The 13964-nt window shown below is 52.5% G+C and overlaps 1 protein-coding gene across 4 annotated transcripts in view; it reads left to right on the top strand.

The window, feature by feature from the left end:
- Positions 1-13964, top strand: part of ZNF827 (zinc finger protein 827) — an 883430-nt gene that overhangs the window by 499416 nt on the left and 370050 nt on the right. The gene's annotated exons all lie outside the window — the stretch shown is intronic.

Raw genomic sequence — 13964 nt, 5'->3', positions numbered from 1 at the left:
CGTCGTCGTAGATTCAGCCTCAACCTCGGAGGAGGAGCTGATTGAGGTCTTAAGCCACGGCCTTGGCGTGGAAGAAGACCGGCCCGTCGGGATGGACCCTGATCGCCCGTCGGATTCCCCTCTGCCAGCGCCGCAAGACAACTCGGCGGCCATTTTGTTGGCTATACAGTCCTTATGTTCAGAGATAAGGACGAGACTACCGTTGCCGACGGAGGAACCTCTCCCGTCGGGGGATCCGGGACCTTCTGGTGTTCCCTCGCCCAAGAAAAGAAGGATTCACCCTCCACCTCCTTTTCAGCCATCGCGCCCCGTCCAGCCCTCCTCCCCGTCCACCCGAGGGGATGATACGGGGACTGACACGGCAGCGACGGGTACGGACGACGAGGTATACGACGAGGATCTACCGTCGTCACCTCCCACCAGGGCTTCTCCGCCCGACGAGATTGGATCGTTCCACTCCATGATCGCCAGGGCATCCAAGCTTTTCCAACTCTGCCCTGAGGAGAAGAAAAAGGAAGGATTCCTTTATCAACGGCGCGAGGCCAAGAGGAAGACTGTCCTCGCGGTGCCTCTACTGGACGACATTTGGGATGAGGGCCTCGCCCTCCTCAAGAACCCTTCCACGACGCCAGCTAGAAGAGACCGGTACGAGAAGAAGTACCGGGTCCCGGACGCGTCCCCCCTGTGCCTCCGGGCGCAGCCTACCCCAGACTCCGTCGTCTCCGCGGCGGCCAGGAAGAAAGCGGGGGGGGTGCGGCCTCCACATCGACTTCCCCACCGGACGGCGAGGGAAAGAAATTGGACGCTATGGGACGCAGGGTCATCTCGTCTGCAGCGACGACGATTAAGGCGGCCAACGCCTTGGCTATCGTGGCCCGCTACGACAGGGAGCTATGGTACAAACTGGCTCCCCTGCTGGACTTCCTACCGGACGACAAGAGGGCGGATGCCCTGGAGATCCTACAGGAAGGTGAGGTGGCGTCGGACCACGCCATCACTATTGCGACGGACATCGCCGACACTGGGTTTCGCCAGTTGGGCAACGGCGTGTGCCTTAGGCGGCGTGGATGGCTCAAGGCTACGGACTTCCGTCAAGACGTACAGACCACAGTCCTGGACATGCCGTTCGATGGGAACAACCTGTTTGGGAAAACAGTGGACGATTCCCTTCAGGCCATTAAAGCGGACACTGAGAAGGCCCGGGCCCTTGGGGTTCTGCAGCAACGACGGACGCCCTTTCGGAGCAGCGGAGGCAAGGGCGCCTCCAAAGGTTCCGGCGGCGGTTTCTCCACCTACTGTCAAGCGGCCCGCTCGTCGTCTCAGGAGGCCTACAGAGGACGAGGCAAGTCTGGCGGACCCCGCCGTCGTCGCCAAGGAGGTCAAGGCGGCAAAGCCTCGTCGAAACAGGATTGAACCGGCCGTGGGGTCGGGCCCCCACCGAAGCACCCCGGTGGGAGGCCGGCTGGCGAACTTCGTCAGCGTGTGGGAGTCCATCTCCACCGACCGTTGGGTGCTGGACGCCTTAGCCCGGGGCCACGCGCTCGAGTTTCAAAGAAGGTGCCCGCGCGTCCCCCCCCGTGGCCAGGAAAGAGCTTCACGTCCCTCAGCTTCTCCTGGAGGTAAAGGCGATGCTCAGGAAGGGCGCCATCGAACTCGTCCCAAAGAGGCTTCGGGGCTCTGGAGTTTACTCGAGATACTTCCTCGTGAAGAAGAAGACGGGAGGATGGCGCCCCATCCTAGACCTGCGACGTCTGAACAAGTTCATCAAGGCGCAGAAGTTCCGGATGGTCACACTCCAGCACGTCCTGGGTCAGCTGGAGGAAGGAGACTTCCTGTCGTCGTTGGATTTGGAGGATGCCTACTTCCATATTCCCATCCTAAAGGGGCACCGAAAATTCCTCAGGTTTGTGGTCCAAGGGCGTCACTACCAGTTCAAAGCCCTCCCCTTCGGACTACGGTCGGCACCCAGGGTATTCACCAAGTGCCTTGCACCGGTGGCGGCGCAGCTGCGCCGCGAGGGGATCCACGTCTACCCCTACCTGGACGACTGGCTCATCCGAGCCAAGATGAAGGAGCTCGCCGTGGAGCACACGGCAAGGACCATCCAACTTCTCACGGACCTGGGATTCTCCGTGAACTACGCCAAGTCCCACCTGGTACCCGCGCAAGACGCACTGTTTCTGGGAGCGAAGCTCGACACAGTGTCCCTTCTGGCCTCCCCGTCGGAGGAAAGGACCAGGTCCATCCTGGGCAAGGTACAGCGGATGTTGGTTTCCGACGCGGCCAAGGTGAGGTCCATCAAGTCCTTCCTCGGAATGATGTCTTCCTGCATCTACCTCATTCCCATGTGCAGGCTCCGGATGCGCCCGTTGCAGGAGTTCCTGGACGCGCGCTGGATCCAGACGACGGGCAGCTTCGAGGAGAGGATCACACTCGACGAGAGTTTCCGCCGAGCGGTCCGGTGGTGGGGCAACCACGCGCATCTGACGGCGGGCATGGACTTCCAGACCCCAGACCACCAGGAGACAGTGACCACGGATGCCTCCCTGGAAGGGTGGGGAGCGCACACCGAAAATCTGCACGCGAGAGGCCTTTGGCTCCCGACGGAGAAGTCCCTCCATATCAACGTCCTGGAGCTCCGTGCAGTGTTCTGGGCCCTCAGGTCCTTCCATCCGTCCCTCAAGGGCAAGGTGGTGAGGATCTTCACCGACAACACCACCACCATGTTTTACATCAGGAAACAGGGCGGAACCAGGTCCCCAGCGCTGTCCAAGGAGGCGCAGGACCTGTGGCATTGGGCCGTCGCCCAAAGGATGTTTCTGGTGCCGTTTCATCTGGCAGGGATAAAAAACACCATCGCCGACTCACTCAGCAGGGAGCTGCGCTCGTGCCATGAGTGGGAACTACGGCAGGATCTAGTGGATCGCCTCTTCCGACGGTGGGGCACACCCCAGATCGACCTGTTCGCGACGGCGACGAACTCCAAGTGCCGGAGGTTCGCCAGCAGGTTTCCCCAGGCGAGGAGCATGGGCGATGCTTTCTCGTTCCCCTGGGAGGGCCTGTTCCTCTACGCGTTCCCTCCTTTGCCACTGCTAATCCGGCTCGTCAACCAGCTCAAGAGGTCACGGTGCAGGATGATCCTCGTCGCACCTGCGTGGCCAATCAAGCTGCCGGTGGACGCGGATCTACTCTCCAGGGAAGGAGGCGCCATCCTCCACCACGACCCGAAATCGCTGAACTTGCAGGCCTGGCTCCTGCAGCGCTAGAATTTGGAGGATACGACATACCGGCCGACTGCAGAGAGGTTCTTGCAAAGGCCAGGGCGTCCTCGACTCTTAAATGCTACGGACACAAATGGAAGAGGTTCTCTGTCTGGTGCCACGCACAGAAGATTAAGCCTCTACGGATTACGGCTCCCCAGGTACTGCCGTACCTGCTGACGCTGGCCAAAGCTGGACTGGCACACGCGTCCATCAAGATTCATCTTGCTGCGATCTCCCGATACACCAGAACCACGGGCCGGACGTCCTTGTGGTCTCATCGTCTGGTGAAAGAGTTCATGAAGGGACTGTTCAGATCGTTCCCGCCGGTGAAGGCTCCGGCCCCGGCGTGGGAGCTCAACGTGGTGCTGACCAAGCTCATGGGACCTCCGTTCGAGCCTCTGCACTCGGCCCCGTTGAAGTTTCTGTCGTGGAAAACAGCGTTTCTTGTGGCCATCACCTCCGCACGACGGGTGGGAGAGATCCAGGCCCTTTCATGCAAGGCCCCGTACTTGACTTTTCACGACACAAGGGTAGTGCTCAGGACGCACCCCTCCTTCATGCCCAAGGTACCGTCGGACTTCCATCTCAACGAACCCTTGGTGTTGCCTGTGTTCTTCCCGTCGCCTTCGTTGCCGGCTGAGAGGACTTTGCACTCGCTGGATGTGGCTAGAGCGCTGAAGTTCTAGGTGGACCGCACGAAGTGTTTTCGGAAGACGTCACAACTCTTTGTGAACTTTGGACCTGTCAATCAGGGGAAGGCTCTCTCGAAGGCTTCCATTTCCAAATGGCTCTCCGGCTGTATCATGTACTGTCATCGGTTGGCAAACCGACCGCTGCCTGGCCGTCCGAGAGCCCATTCCACCAGAGCGATCGCAGCTACCACGGCGTTCGTTTCTGGTGTGCCCCTGCTGGACATATGCAGGGCTGCTACGTGGAGGTCGATGCACACCTTCACGAAATTCTACTGCGTCGATCGGGATTCCAGGGAGGAGTCCAGGGTCGGCCAAGCAGTGCTGCGCAACCTGTTCGCCTGAGGTGAGCCTGGTGAGGAGGTAAGATGCTTAATGTTGAGTTTGATGTACTGCTTAATGTTGAGCCTTTGCCACCTCCCGTGGTTGTGCATGTGTGTACTGCTATGTATTCTTTATTCATGAGCATGTGAATCCATGCCAGACCCCATGCTGGAGAAGGAACAAGTTACTTACCTGTAACTGTTGTTCTCCAGCATGGGTCTGGCATGGATTCACATGCGAACCCTCCCGCCTACCCCTCTGCGGCTCTTCACTTGGTCATACTGCCACTTCACGTGCTTCCAAATCTGAAGATGGCTGCCAGAGGCGGTGCTTAGGTAGAGGGCAGTCATTGGCTGTGGTCAGTATGACGCAGAGACCAGTGATTGGTTATTACTACGAAAGACAGATCAGAAACAAAACTGATACTGGTTTTTTCTTTACCGAGGATTCCCAGCCTGACGACGGGGAATATTCATGAGCATGTGAATCCATGCCAGACCCATGCTGGAGAACAACAGTTACAGGTAAGTAACTTGTTCCTTAAAGCAGCCAACTCCCTGGCTATTATGGCCAGGTATGATAGGGAGATGTGGCATCGGCTGGCTCCTATCTTGGACCATCTGCCGGAAGAACACAGGAAATCTGCCATGCTGCTTGTACGTGAGGGGAAGAGGCTTCCAATCATTCCATTAACATTGCTGTTGACCTGGCGGAATCAGGCTTTAAGCAAATCAACAATGGCGTAGTGTTACGAAGGCAAGCCTGGCTTAAGTGCATGACGTTCAGACCAGAGGTACAATATAAGGTAATGGATATGCCGTGCGAAGGAGAACACCTGTTTGGGGAGAAAGTGGATGAGGCCTTGAAGGGCATGAAAGAAGATTCTGACACGGCTCGTTCCCTTGGAGCCCTCCAGAGTGGTAGGAATTGTCGTTCCTTTTGTCCTTTCAGAGGAGCATCAGGTAACTTCCGGTTTGGATCATCTAGAGACCGAGGTTTCAGCAGACCCTCCTACTCTTCCCAAGTCTACAGACGTACAGCCCAAGCTACTCGTAAAGGCAGAGATTACCAAACCTCCAGTCGACGAGGCGCCTACTCCTCGTCGACGAAGGACAAACAGGCCAAAAGCCAGCAATGACAACTTACAGGACGTCCTGGGGGGCATAGTGTCTCGTCACGTCGACGAGTGGGTGCTCATAACAACAGACCAATGGGTTTTGGACACGATACATCTGGGCCATTCTCTACAGTTCAAGGGCAAGCCACCACACATTCCACCGATGTACTCGACGCAGCCCCACCTTCAAATACTAATGCAAGAGGTGGCGCTTATGCTGCAGAAAGGGGCTATAGAACTGGTCCCGGTGGCAGAAAGAGGACATGGAGTGTACTCCCGTTACTTTGTCGTCAAGAAACCCAATGGAAAATGGCGTCCCATTCTAGATCTACGAGTTCTCAACAAACTGCTCAAGAATCTAAAATTCAAGATGCTTACACTCCAAGAGGTGATCCGTTCGATAAAACCGGGAGATTATTTGTCGTCGCTAGACCTTCAGGACGCGTACTTCCATATCCCGATGCGTCGACGACACAAAAGGTTTCTATGGTTCGTCGTCGGACGAACCCACTATCAGTTCAAGGTCCTCCCGTTCGGACTGAAATCGTCTCCCAGGACGTTCACAAAATGTCTTGCTCCAGTAGCAGCCTGGTTAAGGAAAGAAGGTCATCATGTGTACCCTTATGTGGACGATTGGCTAGTGAGGGGATTGTCTCCGGAAAGGGCACTGGAAAGTCTGAAAGCCCCCATGTGCCTCCTACAACATTTGGGCTTCGCAATAAACTTCGAAAAGTCCTCCTTATCGCCATCAAGGTCCTTGGTCTTTCTGGGGGCGGAGTTCCAGACACAGTCAGGACTGGTAAAGCCATCTGTCGAAAGGGTTCTGAAACTACAGCAAAAAGCATCGGATTGGAAAGTCGACACCAGAGTGTCAGTGCGAAGGTACATGTCCCTACTGGGGAGCATGTCGTCCTGCATACCCTTAATCAACAATTGTCGCTTCTTCATGAGGCCGATTCAGGAATTCTTGGCGGATCGATGGGCACAGAGTCAAGGGCGTTGGTCGGACAAATTGACCATCAACAGCAAGCTCATGCAGGTGCTTCAATGGTGGAGAGTTTCCATAAATCTGACAAAGGGAATGCCCTTGCTGGAACCGGTGTTCCAGAGGACAGTGGTGACTGATGCTTTTCTAACTGGATGGGGAGCTCACTGGATTCCCTACAGGTTCAGGGTCGTTGGTCATCGGAGGAGTCCGGCCTTCATAACAATGTGCTCGAGTTAAGGGTAGTGCGTTGGGCCCTGAAATCCTTTCTTCCACGGATAAAGGGATCAGTTGTACGGATTATGACAGACAACACAACAACAATGTTTTATCTAAGAAAGCAGGGAGGAACTCGCTCCAGAACTCTGTCGACCGAAGCCCAGGAGATCTGGCATTGGGCCCTTCAGCAGAACATATATCAATTGGCGTTCCACTTGCCAGGAGTCTAAAACGTGCAAGCAGACTCTCTCAGCAGGGAGATGAATCGACTACACGAATGGGAACTGAACGACCAACAACTACACCGTGTCTTCGAGAAATGGGGTCGTCCGGCGTGAGACATTCAACTCCGTTATTTAGTCACCGGCTGATTGAACATTTCCTTAAAGGATTGTTCCGAACCTTTCCTCCCACGAAAAAGTTTCCTCCAATCTGGAGTCTTAACCTGGTTCTGGCAGCGCTAATGAAGGCCCCTTTTGAGCCGATGTCATCGTCATCATTGAAATTTTTGTCGCGGAAATTGGATTTTCTGGTGGCTATTGCTTCGGCTCGACGACTGTCAGAAATACAAGCTTTAGTGATCGATCCACCGTACTTGAGGTTTTTCAATAATAAAGTCGTGTTGGCTACTAATCCTCATTTCATTCCTAAAGTGCCTACCATGTTCCATAAGCACTCTTCTATAGTGCTGCCAATGTTTTTTTAAACACCTTCGTCGGTTGTGGAGAAGACACTCCATACATTGGACGTGAAAAGAGCTTTAATATTTTACCTCCATCGCACTCAAAGCTTCAGAGACACGAGACAACTATTTGTGGCTTATGGCCCTTCGGCTAAAGGTAAACCGATCTCAAAACAAGGACTAGCCCGATGGGTGTCGTCTGCTATTTCCTTTTGTCACTCAAAAGCCGTAAAACCGCTGGAGAAGCGTCCAAGGGCCCATTCGACGAGATGCACTTCTTCGTCAACGGCATTGTGGTCCGGAATTCCGTTGGGAGATATCTGTCAGGCAGCTTCCTGGTCGGTACCACACACGTTTACCCGGCATTATTGCCTCGAACAGCAACATGCTGAGGATACACAGATGGGTCGTGCAGTCCTACGGCACCTGTTTCAATAAGGTAAGCCCCAATTAAGGGGTCACATCCTTCGGCTAATGTACTTTTAAGTGTGGTGTTTTCACTGTTAACATACTATAATGTGATGTTTTGCCATGATAAATATGCATTATGGTTATTGTGGTATTGGTTTGCATACACACCTCCAACGTTGGGGGATACTGCTATACAATCTATTCTAAGCATGTGAATCCATGAAAGATCCAATGCTGGAGAAGGGAATAGTTTCTTACCTGTAACTCCATTTCTCCAGCATTGGTATCTTTCATGGATTCACATGCGCCTGCCAGCCTCCCCTACGCATGCAAACCAGAGATCCCCCCATACTACTTTGGGGGCCGAAATCTGAGGGAGCCGCGGGGGTGGGGCTATTTATACCTCTACGTCCTAGTGGTGCTGCCGTACGCGGCCCAAAACGACGTACATAGGACACAAAAGTGTCGGAAGTTTTCCTATGGAAAATGTCTATGTAACTTACCAAGGATTCCCAGCCTGACGACGGGGAATATTCTAAGCATGTGAATCCATGAAAGATACCAATGCTGGGGAAATGGAGTTACAGGTAAGAAACTATTCCCTTCTTGGAGGTGGCAGGCTAATGCTGGAGAGGGCCTCTGTCTCATCATATTCTGTCTATTCCAGGAGGAAGTCAGGATCCAGGGAGAGTACTGCTTCACGTTATTTTCCTCAGTGTTGAGGCAGAATCACAGGCTGCCTGTGCTCTGACAGAGAATGTGGAACTCTCCTCAGGCCTGCGACGAGATGTTAGGCCTGCACGCACAATCAGTGCAATGTCTATTTCTGGATACTTTGGGCTCGGTTCACCATGAATCGGGCATACAAAAATTGCTTTTTAGAAGCACAATTCTCTAAAATGTCCAAGTCTTCTCATTAACCTCATTTGTTGACCTGTGCCTTTTTCATGGGGCTTCATTCCTACGCATATTATGCATTCGATGCACTCCTTCAATATATATGTGCCCAACATTAATTGCTTCACAAGCGTCTAGCACCGTCACGTGTGTTACCATGGTATTTCACTATGCTAGGCTTTAAGGACCTATGATTATGAAAACAAATATTCTGTTTGATTAATAGCAAAGCAAGTGAGACAGCAGTGATTCTTAATGCTGCTCTCTCAATACAAGGTATAATTCCATGCATTTCCTTTCCAAAACATGCTTGGTGGATTCATCCTAACACAGAAAAGCACATCCCTTACTTGCCCCAAGATCCGTTTCTCTGTACAGGGTACTTCCGCACACTCTGTGCAGACCATTGTTTACTTGCATCAAATATTTCAGTTCCGAATTTCCTGACATGGCTGCCTCGTCAATGAAATGGGGTTTGTGGAGTTCATTTACCCTCCTTCAATAACATCGCCACTTTCATACAGGCCATTTATACAGGATACCGGTTTGAATGTGCTCCAACATTTAACACACGGATCTTAAAATACGTGTTTATATGCATATATGTGCAACACGAAAATGTGTCTCCTTAAAGCAACAGCAATGCTAGCCTAAAAACACGTCATCAACTTTGACCAATAGAAAATATTTCCAACTGTCAATAGAACACTACGCCTGGTATTTATGCATCTTGGGAAAAATCCCCTTACAAACTCTTACATATTATATGGGTGAACGAAAGTACTCAGTTTCCAGTCAAACTCCCATCATGCAGTGCGGTTATAGCTATGTCTCTGGATCACCTAAACATACAGATGTCCTTCATTGCCTCTAGTTTCAGTGTTTGGAATTCAAAACATGTACAAATACAAGGGCCTAAGCAGATATCTTGCTGCATTGGACCTTGCCAGGCTATCTGTCTGCACCCTTTCCTTGTCCAACTCCAAGAAGCCATCCTAGCCTGAGAAGTCTATATTGTATTATTGTGTGTATGCATGTAGCATTACCTCTCTGGTATTTCTTCTATGCCCATGATTTTTCCTCTGTATTCCTCCTTTTCATGCTTTGAAAGTCACTTTCTTACACTTTTTGCCTTGCAAACCCCTCATTTTGGAGGCTTTATTCATGCTTTGCTCGTAAATTAGCTCTGTTAAGTGTGTTATATAAATGTTTACTTAATAGCGAATAATGAGTGTAGTCTTGGATAAGCAAGTGCAGAGAGTTCTGTAACCCAACATTACAAAATGAGGCGTCTCTTGGTGCTTCCAAACGGGGCAGGTTGAGCCAGAGGTTTTATATTCAGCGCTTGTTTGCAGCCTAAGCACGCCCAAATTTAGAAGATAAGGGAACCAAGTCACATAGAGTAATTTGCTGAGGCTCACTAGCTTTCTTGTCAAATTGAGGAGTCCATATAATAAACCACATATACTGTGTCTAAGGTCTGCTACTTAACAATAGTGCACTTCTCCGCTCTACTGTGCATTGATCTAAATATTAAGGGCTTCAATATCTCTTTACAAACGATTAAAGGAAATGTAACTTTGTATAATATTTAGGCACACATCCTCATCGTGGAGGCTTTCTGTGTAGACATCTATTAAGCATTTCTGGGAGCCTCTTATTTACTGGGATTCCGTATGATGGACTGAGGGAAGGCTAACAACCAGGACCATGAACGTAGCTACTGAGTTAGTTAATCTATTGGATCATGTCATTTCAATGATTCCAATGTTCATACTGCAGTCGAGGCTTCATTATCCAGAACTAGTGAAAACCTTTTGTTGCTGAGTAAATATTGTAAAGGGGAAACTGATTCAGTGACAAGCACAGATGGGTACTCTCCCATGTGCCAGGGTTCTAACGTACCCACAGGAGCCAGACCTAAGACCCACCTACCACACCTGCTTTCCTAGTCTTTCCATCAGCTTGTCTCAATCAGATCAAATTCAGTGATCAACATTCCCTGTAATCATAATGTTTCCCTCCCATCACTGAGCTCTCTACCTACCTTTGTCTCTTTCATCCCCAATCCCAGGCAATAGATGCCACTGCACCCTCTAGAACACACCATAAACCCAGCCTACGGGACCCTTAAGTTCACTGACATCCTCCATCCACAGGGGCTTTTGTCCAAAGGTGGCTGTAAAAAATAATTCCACCATTCACTCTTTTATAACAACCTCAACCACATTTTCTCAAAATGGGCACATATGTAAAGGAATGTGCAGCACAAAACCTGGATAAGTTACACAGGAGCTTTCAGTTGTAAAATAGCACACATTCTGGAAGCAAGTCTGATAAACTAGAATATTTCACTGTAAACCATAACTGTTCAAGAATTGTATAGTTAGGCTTGGCAACCACTCTCCGTATCTGCTCGATTTAATAATATACGCTCGGCTCTGCTTAACACATGGTCCTTAGCCTGTCTTCCCATTCAAATTACCGATTTTGTCTTAGTTCCCAAAATTGGAATACTAGCCATCATATAGCATGGTCAAAGGATTTCTCTGTCCCTTCAATTGCACTGATGCTGCCGAGTTATTAAAATGAATAGATTATTAAGTAATAGGGTTCGGGTTGCCCTTTCTTTTAGCCTAACCCTCACGCATATCTTTACGCATGTGCTACTATTTCATCTTGTGATATTATGTCTTCTATATTATCCCTCACTGCTTCGTCCGCCATGCATGTCACAGTGTGCTTTCTCTCACCAATGTGTGGGTTGGACTTTACATCTCAGGAAAAGCTCTCATTCTCCAGCATGGGGTCTGGCATGGATTCACATGCTCATGAATATTCCCTGTCGTCAGGCTGGGAATCCTTGGTAAAGAAAGAATCAGTATCAGTTTCGTTTCTGATCTGTCTTTCGTAGTAGTAACCAATCACTGATCTCTGCGTCATACTGACCACAGCCAATGACTGCCCTCTACCTAAGCCCCGCCTCTGGCAGCCATCTTCAGATTTTTACTGCACGTTCAAGTGTTGGGATCCTTGTGCTATTGCTCTCGAGCGTTAGTGCTATTTTTCATGTTTTTTCTCAAAAAAATTTCTCTTTTTTCGGTCAAAAGAGCCTCAAGCTCTACCCTTTCTTCATCCGATCAACGGGGACCCGTGTCGGATTCTTCTACGCCCCTCAAGGGTGAAGTTTTCGTCGAGACACGCTTGTGGAGGATTCCAGAAGTTTCTCAGGCCCATCTCGAACATGGCCCAGGAGAAGGGAAGCTCGACGCCCGGAAAGCTGTTCAGGGTCTGCCCTGGATGCCAGCTTCAGAATGTCTTCAAGGAGGACGAACACTCCCTTTGCCTTTACTGCCTACATGAGGACAAGACGCACGTGGAGAAGGACTGTGCGTTTTGCGGCAATATGTCGGAGCGGACCATGAAGGACCGCCATCAACGTCTCGCCAACTGGCTGGAAGGAAAGAGCCCGTCAGGCGAGAAGAAGAAGAAGAAGTCCGAGCGGTCTTCTAAGACCTTTGAGGGCACCCCGGCGACGGGGGTCCAACAGAAGGCCAAGCACCGCGAGGGCGCTGGCACCGGGAGCGCCGAACAGTCGGGCTCTACGGGCGCCAGGCAGGGCGCATCCTCCCCGGCGCCATCAACCACAAGCCAACGCTCTGGCTCGGGTAAGAGGAAGGCCGAGCACCCGGCGAAACTCCTGGAGGGACCCCGGTCGTGCCCTAAGGCCCCATCGGAGGGGGAGCGAGGTGGTGACCCTCCCACCAAGGCGGTGAGTGCACCTGAGGTGGTGAAAGCCTTGATCCATCCGGCCAAGGCCTCTATCGAGACAGTCGCGGCGGCCTGGCTCAGCCTGTGGAGGCTACACCACTGGTGGCGACCCCGGGGCCCAGAATCTCCCTGCCACCGCGGAGGGAGTCCTCTTTCGTGCCCATCAACAGGACCCCCGTGAAACCTCCGACGGAGAAGAAAAAGGGGGGGGCAGGAGGTCGTCGTGGACTCGGCCTCAGCCTCTGAGGAGGAGCTGATCGAAGTCTTAGGCCACGGCGCTGGCGTGGAAGAAGGCCATCCTGTCGGGGGCGACCCCGATGTGGAAGACGATGAGGGCGTCGAGGATGCCGACGGGGCTCCTGATCTCCCGTCGGATCTCCCTCAACCAGTGCCGCAAGACAACTCGGTGGCCATTTTGTTGGCTATACAGTCCTTATGCTCGGAGATAAGGACGAGACTGCCGTTACCACCAACGGAGGAACCGCTCCCGATGGGGGACCCGGAGCCAGGCCCTTCTGGGAGCCCTCCCCCTAAGAGAAGAAGGATTCACCCTCCACCTCCTTTTCAGCCATCGCGCCCTGTTCAGCCCTCCTCCCCGTCCACGACACGTGGGGATGATGCTGGGACTGACACGGCCGCGACGGGTACAGACGACGAGGTTTACGACGAGGATCTCCCGTCGTCACCTCCCACCCGGGCTTCCCCGCCCAACGAGATTGGATCGTTTCACTCCATGATTTCCAGGGCATCCGAGCTTTTCCAGCTCTGCCGGAAGAGAAGAAGAAGGAAGGTTTCCTTTATCAACGGCGCGAGACCAAGAGGAAGACGGTCCTCGCTGTACCTCTACTAGACGATATTTGGGATGAGGGCCTCGCCCTCCTCAAGAACCCATCCACAAAGCCGGCTAGAAGGGATCGGTACGAGAAGAAGTACCGGGTCCCGGACGTGGTCCCCTTGTGCCTTCGGGCACAGCCGACCCCGGACTCGGTCGTCTCCGCGGCGGCCAGGAAGAAAGCGGGGGGGGGGGTGCAGCCTCTACATCAACCTCCCCGCCGGACGGCGAGGGACAGAAATTAGACACGATGGGACGCAGAGTCATTAAGGCAGCCAACGCCTTGGCTACCGTAGCCCGCTACGACAGGGAGTTGTGGTACAAACTGGCCCCCCTGCTGGACTTCCTACCAGACGACAAGAGGACGGAAGCCCTAGAGATCTTGCAGGAAGGAGAGGTGGCTTCGGACCACGCCATTACGATTGCGACGGACATCGCTGACACTGGATTTCGCCAGTTGGGCAACGGCGTGTGCCTTAGGCGGCGTGGATGGCTCAAGGCTACTGACTTCCGTCAGGACGTGCAGACCAGAGTCTTGGACATGCCGTTCGACGGAAACAACCTGTTTGGGAAAACAGTGGACGATTCCCTTCAAGCCATCAAGGCGGACACGGAGACGGCCCGGGCTCTTGGGGTTCTCCAGCAACGGCGGCTGCCCTTTTGGAGCGGCGGAGGCAAACAGGGTGCCCCCAAAGGTTCCAGCGGCGGATTTTCCACCTACCATCAAGCGGCCCGTTCGTCGTCACAGGAAGCTTACAGGGGACGAGGCAAGTC

This window comes from Ambystoma mexicanum, chromosome 6q, assembly GCF_040938575.1.
Source record: "Ambystoma mexicanum isolate Mex_15411 chromosome 6q, UKY_AmexF1_1, whole genome shotgun sequence".
NCBI classification, from domain to species: domain Eukaryota; kingdom Metazoa; phylum Chordata; class Amphibia; order Caudata; family Ambystomatidae; genus Ambystoma; species Ambystoma mexicanum.
This window is presented reverse-complemented; position numbering and strand designations above follow the sequence as displayed.